This window comes from Ceratotherium simum, chromosome 1 (assembly GCF_057802395.1).
Source record: "Ceratotherium simum simum isolate JZ-2026a chromosome 1, ASM5780239v1, whole genome shotgun sequence".
NCBI classification, from domain to species: domain Eukaryota; kingdom Metazoa; phylum Chordata; class Mammalia; order Perissodactyla; family Rhinocerotidae; genus Ceratotherium; species Ceratotherium simum.
In genome coordinates this window covers 14,543,859-14,556,729 of record NC_141900.1, presented here as the reverse complement: position 1 = coordinate 14,556,729, position 12,871 = coordinate 14,543,859, and positions in this window count along the sequence as shown.

The following is a 12,871-nucleotide window of genomic DNA, read 5'->3' as shown; positions in this document are numbered from 1 at the left end:
GCTAACATCCCTTGCCAATCCTCCTCTTTTTGCTGAGGAAGATAGGCCCTGGGCTAACATCCGTGCCCATCTTCCTCTACTTTATATGGGACGCTGCCACAGCATGGCTTGACAAGTGGTGCATCGGTTCGCGCCCAGGACCCAGATCTGTGAACCCTGGGCCCACGAAGCAGAGCACACAAACTTAACCGCTACAACGCCGGTGTGCTAATTGTTAAAAGGATACCAATTAAATCAACCTTTTGTCTTTTTTGGTATATTTCTGATGAAACTGTGATAACACAATAAGACACCTTTCATTCTATATTTTATTTTTGTAAACTAGTCATCCTTCTGACCTTCTTTTTAACGATATCTAGCCTTGAGGCAATTTGAAACAACAGCCTTGGTTAGGAAGGAATGATTCATAATCCTATAGTTCTGAGAAAGGTGTAACAAAGTTTATCTTTTTTTTCCTCAGTCTTATCTCTTACTATGTTTCCCACTTCCTGGGGCAGAAAATTCAGCTTTTCAACCCTCAAGGCCTTGACTTGGATTGCAGGTCATAGCTAGAAAGGAATTCTGCTTTCAGATAGGCCACCTTAAACCAGATGCATCTCTTTCTTGTAGGTCACAAGAAATAGCCAACATATTCCAACGTCCTGATTTTTTTTTCCTACCATTTTCCTTAATACCACATTTCTGTAGGTACACCATTAGTGTCCCAAGGTATAAGGTAAAAATTTAGCCAAATACAAGGGTCATCTGAACCTGGAATAGTGGAAATCATTTTGCCCAATTCTCTACTCCTTCACCTTGACTATTCCACATTTTAGGATTTGCTGTTTGAAGCACCCCAACTTCCTTTAACCACACTGTGTATCAGTTCAGCGTGTTTTGGCTACGAGTAACAGAAAATCCAGCTCAAAGTCTCATAAGCAATAACGACATTTATTTTCTCACATAAATCCAGAAAAAGTTAGGCTTCAGACATGGTACATCAGCACTCTAGATTTACTTCTTTGTAGTTCTCGTCTGTCTTTCTCTGTGCGTTGGTTTCATCTTCAGCATAGTAGCAAGACTGTTGTGGCTCTTCCAGGTATCACAGTCAAACAAAACTCTCTAGAGCAAGAAGGATCATCTCTAAGAAGTACATCTCATTAGGCAGAATTTAGCTATATACATGTTGCCAAATCAATCACCAAAAAGAGGAATGGAATTACCAGGACTGACTTGGACCTGGGTCAAAGGAATGTTGGAGAGTCACCTACAATTATTATCAAGCATTCATTTAAAAAAAAAAAGGCTGATGAAAGTAAGAATCAGAGTTCTTGGATGTTCAAAACATAATTATAAACAAACAAAAAAGTAGATGGACTGTAAAATAGAATATCCACGGCTGAAGATCAAATTAGTGAGCCTGAATATCAAGCTGAGAGAGGATGGAGATGATCCTCCCTAAAATTTACCACTAAAAATTTATTTATTTATTTATTCATTCATTTATTTATTTATTTTATTTTATTTTTTTGTGAGGAAGATTAGCCCTGAGCTAACATCTGATGCCAATCCTCTTCTGTTTTGCTGAGGAACATTGGCCTTGGGCTAACATCCATGCCCATCTTCCTCTACTTTTTATGGGATACCACCATAGCATGGCTTGACAAGTGGTGCAACAGTGCGCACTGGGGATCGGAACCTGTGAACCGCAGGCTGCCACAGCAGAGCACACACACTTAACCGCTATGCCACCAGGCTGGCCCCATCACTAAAAATTTAAATGAAGAAAAGTATAAAAGGAAAATTGAGAAATGGAGGATAGATCTAGATATCCCACTATTCATATGATAGGAGTTCCAAAAGGAGAGAACAGAGAGAATGTAGAGGAAGAAAAAAACAAAGAAATATTAGAAGAAAATTTCCCAGAGTTGAAAGAGACATAAGTCTTCTAATTGAAGAGGTCTATGGAACACAAGCAAGATATATGATAAAAGATTCACACTTGAAATATGTCAAAGTAGTATCTCAGAATTTTACATTTTGTTAAAACTTGAGATTTATTTATATTGGGGAAATAACAAAACAGATTGTCTACAGAAGAAAGAGAGTCAGGCTGGCATCAGACCCCCACCATTAACACTGGATGCTAAAAGTTTCTGCAAAGTCTAAGGGAAATAATTTTGACCTTAGAAAACCATACTCAGTGTGTTAAGGTATCGTTGTCTTCCCTTGGGCTTCTTGCTTTGACTGAAACCTGGCTCTTCCCTGAGGACACTGATTGCCCTGCAGCCTTCTCAAGCGATGGCTACTTTCTCTCCCTTGTACCACCGTACTTCCTGTATTAATTGCTAGAGCTGCCAAAGCTGCCTTCTTGCTGTGTCCTCACGTGGTCTTTCCTCTGTGTGCATGCATGTGTTATGTTTGTGTGTCCAAATTTCCTCTTATAAGCACATTGGTCATATTGGATTAGGGCCCACGCTAATGGCCTCGTTTTAACTTAATTACCTCTTTAAAAATCTTATCTCCAAATATAGTTACATTCTGAGGCACTGAGGGTTAGGACTTCGACATATGAATTTTGATGGGACACAATTCAGCCCATAACATCCCCATCCTCACTTTCAGTTGATGACTTTGTTACCTATGTCATAGATAAACAAATAAAAGAAATTCGAAAGTTCCTATCACATCACCTCCACCTTTCACTAACCACCTCCATTTCATTAACTTCTTTCCTGTTACTGTGGATATACTATCTGTATTCCTAGAAAATCCCTTCTTGCCAAAGAACTTCCCTCCAGCTCTCCTCCCTCTCCTGCATTACCATTGTTTTCCCATATAAGCTCAAAGGGGGCCAGAGTTGTTTTGTTTTGTTCTTCTCTACCCCCAGCATCTAGAACTGTCTCTGGCACATCATACAAGCTCAATATTTAATGAAAAAATACTGATTTTATATATAATATAAAAATATATAACATAAAATAAATTTATATTAGATATATTATAAATATATCCTTTTAGTATATATAATATAAAGGGATGCACTAGAAGGGAAACCCTTTACTGGAAGTAGAATTATAACAGTCTATCAAGTAAGGGAGTAAAATGGAACAAAGTTAAGTCAATCAGTCCAAGGAAGGCAGAACACTTCATAAGAACAAGTAAGTTGCTAAGGAGAGGCAGTCATCTGAAGGAAAAAGCCTCCTGAAAGCTCATCTCAGATATGGTCATATTATAATGACAAGAGATTCAGAGGAGAACCATGCTTATCAAAAACCCACTTTACTGCTAAGATAGGGGGGTTTTGCTATTCTTTACAATTAGGGTATGTTGTAAGAATATGGTGACCACTGTATGTTTTCATTTCTCTCCCATCCTAATGGAAGTTTCTTTTTTTTCCTCTTTCTCTCTCTTCCTTCTTTCCTCCCTCCCTCCCTCTCTCTTTCCTTTCTTCCTTCCTCCCTCCCTCCTTCCTCCCTCCCTCCCTCCTTCCTTCCTCCCTCCCTTCCATCCTTCCTTCTACTCTTCCTCTATCTCCTCCTTGTTGTTGTCTTCCTCCTTTCAATTGTAATTACTGTTTTCTTTCTACCATTGCATATTGAGTATGGTGCAATTGGTTGTGTGTGTAATTTAGCCATAGTTTACTATAAGGAGCTGTAATATATCTAGACCTGCAAAGAGAAACACAAATCATTCAGAGCTTTTTTTTTTGTGAGGAAGATCAGCCCTGAGCTAACATCCGCTGCCAATCCCCTTCTTTTTGCTGAGGAAGATCTGCCCTGTGCTAACATCTGTGTCCATCTTCCTCTACTTTATGTGGGACGCCTGCCACAGCATGGCTTGATAAGTGATGTGTAGGTCCACGCCAGGATCTGAACCTTCGAACCCTGGGCCGCTGAAGCGGAGCACATGAACTTAACCGCTACGCCCCCAGGCCAGCCCCCAGAGCTTTTTTTGAACTTCAGTATGAATGAATAATGAGACCTTGAGTTATCTCTATAAGGAGGTGTGTTTTATCATATATGTTAGTTACATTTTATCAGGTGTGACTAGTTTAAAAAGTGTATGTATGCCACATGCAATGTGAAATCCTGGATTGGATCCTGGAACAGAAAAAATTCATTAATGGAAAGACTGATGAAATCCAAATAAAGTTTGTAGTTTAGTTTTAGTTTAGTATTCTTAGTTTTGACAAATGAACTGTGGTTATGTAAGATGTTAATACCAGGGAAAGTTGTGCGAAGGCTATACAGGAACTCTATCTTTGCAACTTTTCTGTAAAACTAACATTCAAAATATAAAGTGAAAACAAAACAAACCTACGAAAAACAGCGTATGTAAATAAGAAGGCTGTATTTGGAGACTGGGCTGCCAGGAGGTGGAATGTCTTTCCTTACTTAGCACTCATTTCCCCTCTGTCAATAACATTTTGCTTTCTATTGGGAAAATATGTATCCCTCTACTCTCAGTCTTTGTGGTTCAGTGGCAGGGCCACTACTGATTCTTCCTCTGCCTCTATGGATGGAAAGTGGCCCAGGCTTGACCGACTGATCAACACCACGTTATCTTGGTCATAGTCACAGATTCAGGGATGAACATGTGACTCAATCAGTACCAGTGAGACTCAATTCCAAGACTCTTATGAAACTATCAAGAAGCTAGAATCTCTCCTTTCCACTAAGGTTTCTAAGAGAAGTTGTATCAGCCTTATCGTCATCACGAAGTAAGAGTCTCCTGGAAAATGGGAGCAAGACAGGAAAGAGCAGAACAAACAACAAGAGCAAACCCAAGAACTGATAGCTCATTATCTAAGCTTATCTAAGCTCCTCTATCCAGCCAGGCCCTGGACTTGGTCAATAAAGTACATTTGCTGTATAAGTCAACTTAAGTTGGGTTTTCTGAACCTTGCAACTTGAAGGAATTCAGACTAGTACAAAAATTTCTAACTGTAGTGGGGTAAGGCAAAACTCTTCATCTAGTATGATACCATTTTTTAAAAAAGTATTTGTTTATGCATATAAAATGTTTGGAAAGATTTAATTTGTTAACTGGATTGGGGTTACAAGAGATTTTCACATTCTGCTTTACGCAATTCTGAATTGTTTCACTTTCTCATTAGGAACATACATTATTTCTGTCAGCGTAAGTAGCAAACATTAAACAGAACTGCCGTCTTAGGAAGTATCTATGATAAAGAAAACAAAAACAGTTGAAACCTTATTTATTTTAATTTGCTTTGTTCAATTAGTCAGATGATTTAGTCATTTCAAGTCATAGACTGAGACCCTAAGTTGTTTTTTTTTTTTTTTTTTGGTGAGGAAGATTGGTCCTGAGCTAACATCTGTTGCCAATCTTCCTCTTTTTGCTTGAGGAAGATTGTCCCTGAGATAACATCTGTGCCAATCTTCCTCTGTTTTATATGTGGGATGCTGCCACAGAATGGCTTGATGAGTGGTGTGTAGGTCTGTGCCCGGGATCCAAACCAGCGAACCCTGGGCTGCTGAAGCAGAGCATGTGAACTTAACCACTATGTCACCGGGCCAGCCCCTCCTAAAGTTTTTTGTAATTAATGAATAATGCCATATAGCTGAAAGTGATAAACATTTTGCTCATGACAGTATACAGAATTTTTCACAAAAGATAGGCATGAAAATGTGTGGCTTTTGAGAGAAAACTCTGGCAATGTACAAACCTATTTTATTTTGTAATATCTTTTTCCTAGAGCTTTGAATTTTGTCCAATTCACTTTCTAGGGTTGTGAATTTAAAATGATTACAGCGGGCCGGCCCCATGGCTTAGCGGTTGAGTGCGTGCACTCCGCTGCTGGCGGCCCGGGTTCGGATCCCGGGTGCGCACCGATGCACCGCTTCTCCAGCCCTGCTGAGGCCGTGTCCCGCATACAGCAGCTAGAAGGATGTGCAGCTATGACATGCAACTGTCTACTGGGGCTTTGGGGGGGAAAAATAAATAAATAAAATCTTTTAAAAAAAAAAAATAAAAAAAATAAAATGATTACAGCATAGTGCCATAGTTTGAGATGAAATCTTTCATTGTTTTAAATTCAGGATTCACGATATAATATTATCCTTAACAGGAATCTCATCACATATTCTATAGGCTCATGTAGTGATGTTAATTACACTGAAGAAAAAATCATCACAATCATCCATTCCCAATAAATTTTGTTGAACTACAAAATTGGTCCTAACGTAGAATATGAGCCTACAATGATAATTCCTTTATATCTACATAGTATGGGAATGTTTAGGAAAATTACTCAATAGATTCCAATCCTAACTTAAAAAGGGACATTTCCACCAAGAGAGATTCCTGACTTCGCATTTACTAAGGGTCACTGTGTGCACATTTCTCTGCTAATCACTCAGAACAAAGGTAAAAAACTGGTGACCCAGGGTTGAAATTCAGCTTATAGGTGGTTTTGTTTGACTCACAGTGTTCAAACAATTAAAAAATTAGTTTAAAACTGGGAGACTTTGTGTAAAAAAAGTCTAGATTTCTGGGAGTCATTTGAAAAATGGGAAAATCCGGCAACACTACACTTCTGCATTGGGCATTAAGTTAGTACAAATTTACAAAGTGACTAATCTCTTAGCCTCTGTCACATGTGAAAACAACACATGTCACACATGAAGTGGTTCCTCCTCTTGCCCCTGCAGTCCTCTCTAGTAGCTGAATGTTGAAGATGCTTCAATAACTTATAACTCACTGCTTTACAGGAAGCATTAGAGATTCTGACTGTCAAAGGATTAATAACAATTTAAAAGACCAAAGGGACAGGTAATATGCAGTATTTATTTAAACATTGCTTTTGCATCATCAAATTACAGATCTAATATGTTTAAGGCCACTTGATAAACTCAAAACGAAACAAATGAAAAGCATGCTGATACTTTCTTGTGGTGAAAGCTTACCCTAATTATAAAGTAAATAAGAGGAAATGAAATTTGAGTGCCAGAGTCATAAAACCCAACCAAAAATATTTATCCCAGGTGATATGCTCATCTAAAGAAAAATAAAACTCTGACAGTTTCCTTTGACTCCTGTTATTCTAGCCTCATAAGCATTGGGTTTTGATGTTATTATGAGTCTTAACTATCAAAAAAGTAGTGACCTGTCAGGATTTGGATTATCTGTGTGGTCCAGACATTCATTGATACCTTATGCTGAAGTAATGCAAGTTGGTCTGTATGTAACACTTTCAGTCTCACAGGACAGCCCTCTGTTCTCTTACCATTCCTCATTCCCCATTACAAAAACTAAGAGGGATTTCCAGATAAGAGCTAAACTTTTACTTTTAACATCTCTATGGATTGTATGATACATTTAACCAATCAGGGTTCAAGATATGAGACAAAACTCACTATTAATATTAAGTGGGAAGAGTTTAATATAGACATTTAGGTTCTTATAAAACCATTGGGAAGCCTGAAGGAACAGGATCTAGGTTGGGCCTCCTGGAATGCTCTCCAAACAACTTAGAAGTGGTCTGCTACTATAGGGGGATTACTGCATTGAGGCCAGGCTAGAACTGGAGACACTACCACCAGCAACATTGTCTAGACAACAGGAAGACAACAGCATCCAGGGACTAGGGAATTATATCAAGAAGCTGGAGACACCTAGGAAGCTGACAGATGAACACTGGATCTTCTCAGGAAAACTACAATCTTCCTAACCAGTGGTGACAGCCAGAATCCACAGTGAAGATGGCCTCTGACTCACTTTTTTGTCCCTGAGCTAACATCTGTGCCGATCTTCCTCTATTTTGTATGAGGGACGCTGCCATAGCATGGCTTGATGAGTGGTGTGCAGGTCTGCGCCCAGAATCCAAACCCATGAACTCTGGGCTGCCGAAGCGGAGGGCATGAACTTAAATCACTACACCACCGGGCTGGCCCCCTCTGACTCAACTTTGCTTCTCAAATCTTGGGCAAATGCATCTAATTGGCAAAACTGAATTTATACTCAGAACCCTGGGTGCAAAGGAGTCAGGGCATTTAAAAAAAAAAATCTTGCGGCTGGCTGGGTGGCCGTAGTGGTTAAGTTCGCACACTCTGCTTCGGCGGCCCAGGGTTCACAGGTTCGGATGCCGGGTGTGGACCTAAGCACCACTTATCAAGCCATGCTGTGGCAGGCGTCCCACATATAAAGTAGAGAAAGATGGGGCACAGATGTTAGCCCAGGGCCAATCTTCCTCAGCAAAAGGAGGAAGATTGGCAACAGATGTCAGCTCAGGGCTAATCTTCCTCGCCAAAACAAACAAACAAACAAACAAACAAAAAAACCCTTCTAGTCTTTCCAAATAGAAGGAAAGTGAAATGAAAGTTAAGGGACAATTAAAGTATTTACTATATACATAGTTTTTAATTTAATTTGTGTTGAATGATTTTTATAAATGTATATTTAAAAGTATACAGAATTAAAGTGTGACAGTGACAATTCAATTCTAGGCATTGGCATACAGAAACATTTAACACAGATTATACATAAGGTAATAGGACTGAGAGAAAAACAAAGAAGGAATGATACTTTCCCTCACACAGAGATCAGCTGTAGGACTAATATCTTCAACCTTCTTATGCCTGGAACCCATCCATTTCCAACTCCACTGTTACTATCTTAATGCAATGCATAACCATCTCTGACCCTATTTCAGTGGTTTACTAAATGGTGTTTGGGAATCTACCCTATCAGAACTCTCTATTTTGTTTTCCACATGAAGCCATAGTAAAGTTTTTTTTTTTTCCTTTTTTTAATTAATAGACTTTATTTTTCTGAGCAGTTTAGGTTTACATAAAAATGAGCAGAAAATACAGTGTGTTCCCATATACCCTCTCATCCTCCTCCTACTCCCAGTTTCCCCTACTAGTAACATCTTGCATTAGTGTGGTACATTTGTTATAACTGATGAGCAATTATTGATACATTATTAACTAAAGTGATAGATTAGAGTTCACTCTTTGTGTTGTACAGTCTATGAGTTTGGGCAAATGTATAATGACATGTATCCACCATTAGAGTGTCATACAGAATAGTTTTACTGCCCTAAAAGTCCCCTGTGCTCCACCTAGTCATCACTTCTTCCCCCCATCAACCCCTCCCAACTCCTAGCAATCGCTTGTCTTTTTACTGTCTCCATAGTTTTGCCTTTTCCAGAATGTCACATCCTTGGAATGATACAGTGTGTAGCCTTTTCAGATTGGCTTCTTTCACTTAGCAATATGCTTTTAAGTTTCTTCATGACTTAATAACACATTTCTTTTTATTGCTGAATAACATTCCATTGTATGGATGTACCAGTTTGTTTATCCATTTACCTATTGAAGGACACGTGGTTGCTTCCAAGTTTTGGCAATTATGAATAAAGCTGTTATAAACATTTGTGTGCAGGTTTTCGTGTGGATGTAAATTTTCACCTCATTTGGGGAAAAACAAAGGAGTGTGATTGCTGGATCACTTGGTACGAGTCTGTTTAGTTTTGTAAGAAACTGCCAAACTGTCTTCCAAAGTGGATGTACCATTTTGCACTCCTGCAGCATTGAGTCAGAGTTCATGTTGCTCCACATCCCTGACAGCATTTGGTGTTGTCAGTGTTTTGGATTTTAGCCATTGTCAGTGTTTTGAATTTTAGCCGTTGGATTTAACCATTTTAAAAATGGCATCTCATTGTTTTGCAAATATTTTCTCCCATCGGTGGCTTGTGTTTTCATTCTCCTAACAGTGTCTTTTTCAGAGCAGAAGTTTCAGTTTTCATGAAGTTCAACCTATTAATTTTTTCTTTTATGGATCATGCTTTTAGTGTTGTATCTAAAAAAGTCATCTCCAAATCCAAAGTCACCTAGATTTTCTCCTATATTATCTCCTTTTATAGGTTTTTGTGTTTTACATTTAGGTCTATGATTGATTTTGAGCTAATTTTTGTGAAAAGTATAAGGTTTGTTCACTTTTTTTGCATGTGGATGTCCAGTTGTTCCAGCACCATTTGTTGAAAGACTATCCTTTCTCCATTGAATTGCCTTTGCTCCTTTGTCAAAGATCAGTTGACTATATTTGTGCAGGTCTATTTCTGGTGTCTGTATTCTGTTCCAATGACCTCGTTGGCTATTCTTTCACCAATACCATACTATCTTGATTACTGTAGCTTTATAGTAAGTCTTGAAGTCCAGTGGTGTCAGTCCTCCAACTATGCTCTTCTCCTTCAATATGGTGTTGGCTATTTTGGGTCTTTTGCCTTTACAATTAAAGTTAAGAATCAATTTGTCAATATTCACAAAATAACTTCCTGGGATTTTGAATGGGATTGCATTGAATCTATAAATCAAGTTGGTAGGAACTGATATCTTGAAAGTATTGAGTCTTTCTATCCATTACGTGGAATATCTCCATTTATTTAAAATATTTTGATTTCTTCTCCCAGTTTTGTAGCTTTCCTCGTAGAGATTTTGTACATATTTTGTTAGCTTTATACGTTTTTTTCTTCTTGTGGTGCTAATGTAAGTGTTATTGGGTTTTTAAGTTAAAATTCCAATTGTTCATTGCTGCTATTATATAGAAAAGCAATAGACTTTCGTAATTAGTTTTGTATACTTGAAACTTTCTGTAATTATTTATTAGTTCCAGGATTTTTTTGGGGGTTCTTTGTGATTCTCTACATAGACAATCATGTCATGTGCAAATAGAGTTTAATTTCTTTCTTCCCAAACTACCTTTTATTTCCTTTTCTTGGGACTTCCAGTACAATGTTGAAAAGCAGTGGTGAGAGGGGACATCCGTGCCTTGTCCCTGATCTTGGAGGGAAAGCATTTAGTTTCTCACTATTTAGTATGATACAACTGTAGGGTTTTTTGTAGATGTTCTTTCTCAAGTGAGAAAGTTCCTTTCTATTCCTAGTTTCCTGAGAGTTTTGATCATGAATGACTGCTGGATTTTGTCAAATACTTTTTCTACATGTCCTAATAAGATCATATGATTTTTCTTCTTTAGCCTGTTAACGTGATGGATTACGTTAACTGATTCTTTTTTTTTTTTTTTAAGATTTTATTTATTTATTTTCTTTCCCCCAAAGCCCCAGTAGATAGTTGTATGTCATAGCTGCACATCCTTCTAGTTGCTGTATGTGGGACATGGCCTCAGCATGGCCGGAGAAGTGGTGCATCGGTGCGCGCCCGGGATCCGAACCCAGGCCGCCAGCAGCGGACCGCACGCACTTAACCGTTAAGCCACGGGGCCGGCCCAACATTAACTGATTCTTGAATGTTGAACCAGCCTTGCATATTTGGAATCCCACTTGTTCATAGTATATAACTCTTTTAATACATTGTTGGATTCAACTTTTTAATATTTTGCTTGGGATTTTTGCATGTATGTTCACGAGAGATATCGGTGTGCAGTATTCCTATCTTGTAATATCTTTGTCTGGTTTTGGTATTAGGGTGATTCTGGCATTATAGGTGAGTTAGGTCAGAGCAAAATTTTTTTTGTGTGTGAGGAAGATTAGCCCTGAACTAACACCCGTTGCCAATCCTCCTCTTTTTGCTGAGGAAGATTGGCCCTGGGCTAACATACGTGCCCATCTTCCTCTACTTTTTATATATGGGATGCCTGCCACAGCATGGCCTAATAAGCGGTGCGTAGGTCCGTGCCTGGGATCCGAATCTGCAAACCCCAGGCCGCCGAAGCGGAGTGCATGAACTTAACCACTACGCCACTGAGCAAGCCCCCAGAGTAAATTTTTGATTACAAAATATTTCAAAGAAATGAGAAAAATTTAAAAAAGTATGTTTACCTCATAGCCAGCCTTAATAAATCTTAATATTTTCCAAATTTAGATAGCTTGTAACACACACTCACCCATCCATCCACCCAAATTCATTTGAAGCGTATTTCTCTCCCCACCCTCCATCCCAAAATAATTACTATTATGGGTAGCATTTGTTACTTTCATTCATATTTCTTTTTACTACTTCTTTACATTTATACATCTATAAATAATACAAAGCATTGTTTTGCAGGCTTTTAACTTTTATGTAAAGAATATCACATAAGGTTTTTTTAGCTTTTCTTTGCACAAAATTATTTTGGATTTATTAATATTGTGTCATGTAGCTCTAATTAATTTGACTGTTGAATTCTATTAAATTGTGCAAATATAAAACTTATTTATCCTTTCTCCTGTGGATGGTCATCTAGATTATTGCCAATCTTTTGATCTTGCGAACATTATTGCAAAGAACATTCCTGAATATATCTCTGCACAAGTACAAGTGCAAGTATTCTCTAGGTTATATATTGTAGAATAAAATAATTCATGTTGTGTCTTAATTCTCTAATTTATTTTATTTGCAAAAATAATTTCTGCAAGGAGGCTTTCAGGTCTTTTATTCAGTAAGAGGATTAACCAAATTTTTTTAATGCTGAGTTAGTTATAAAAACAATGAGGTCATGGGAGCAGGTTATAAAAAGTTCGTGAGCAAATTCAATCTACTATCATAACTCTAACAAACCTAAATTTTATGCAGAAATATTTTTAATAGTTTACTTTTCTATAACCTCACATCGACAGGTAACAATCCTTGGAGGACAATATTAAATACAAATCTAATATTATAGGAATGTCTTTGTCCTTCTGAGTAAACAAACACTTAAGTACATTTAACCTACATTTTATGGTAACTGCTATGTTAATATATGCTAACCTTTAAAAAATCTTTCTAAACATATTTGCATTCCCCAAAGTATTTTTGACAGTCTTAGAAAGCTTTCCTGTTATATCCTGTTCTGACTTGTGGCTAATGTTTTCAGCTACAATTTTAGTCAAGTTTGAATTACACTAATTGGGGTTTATAATAATTTTATTTCACAATACCTAGAC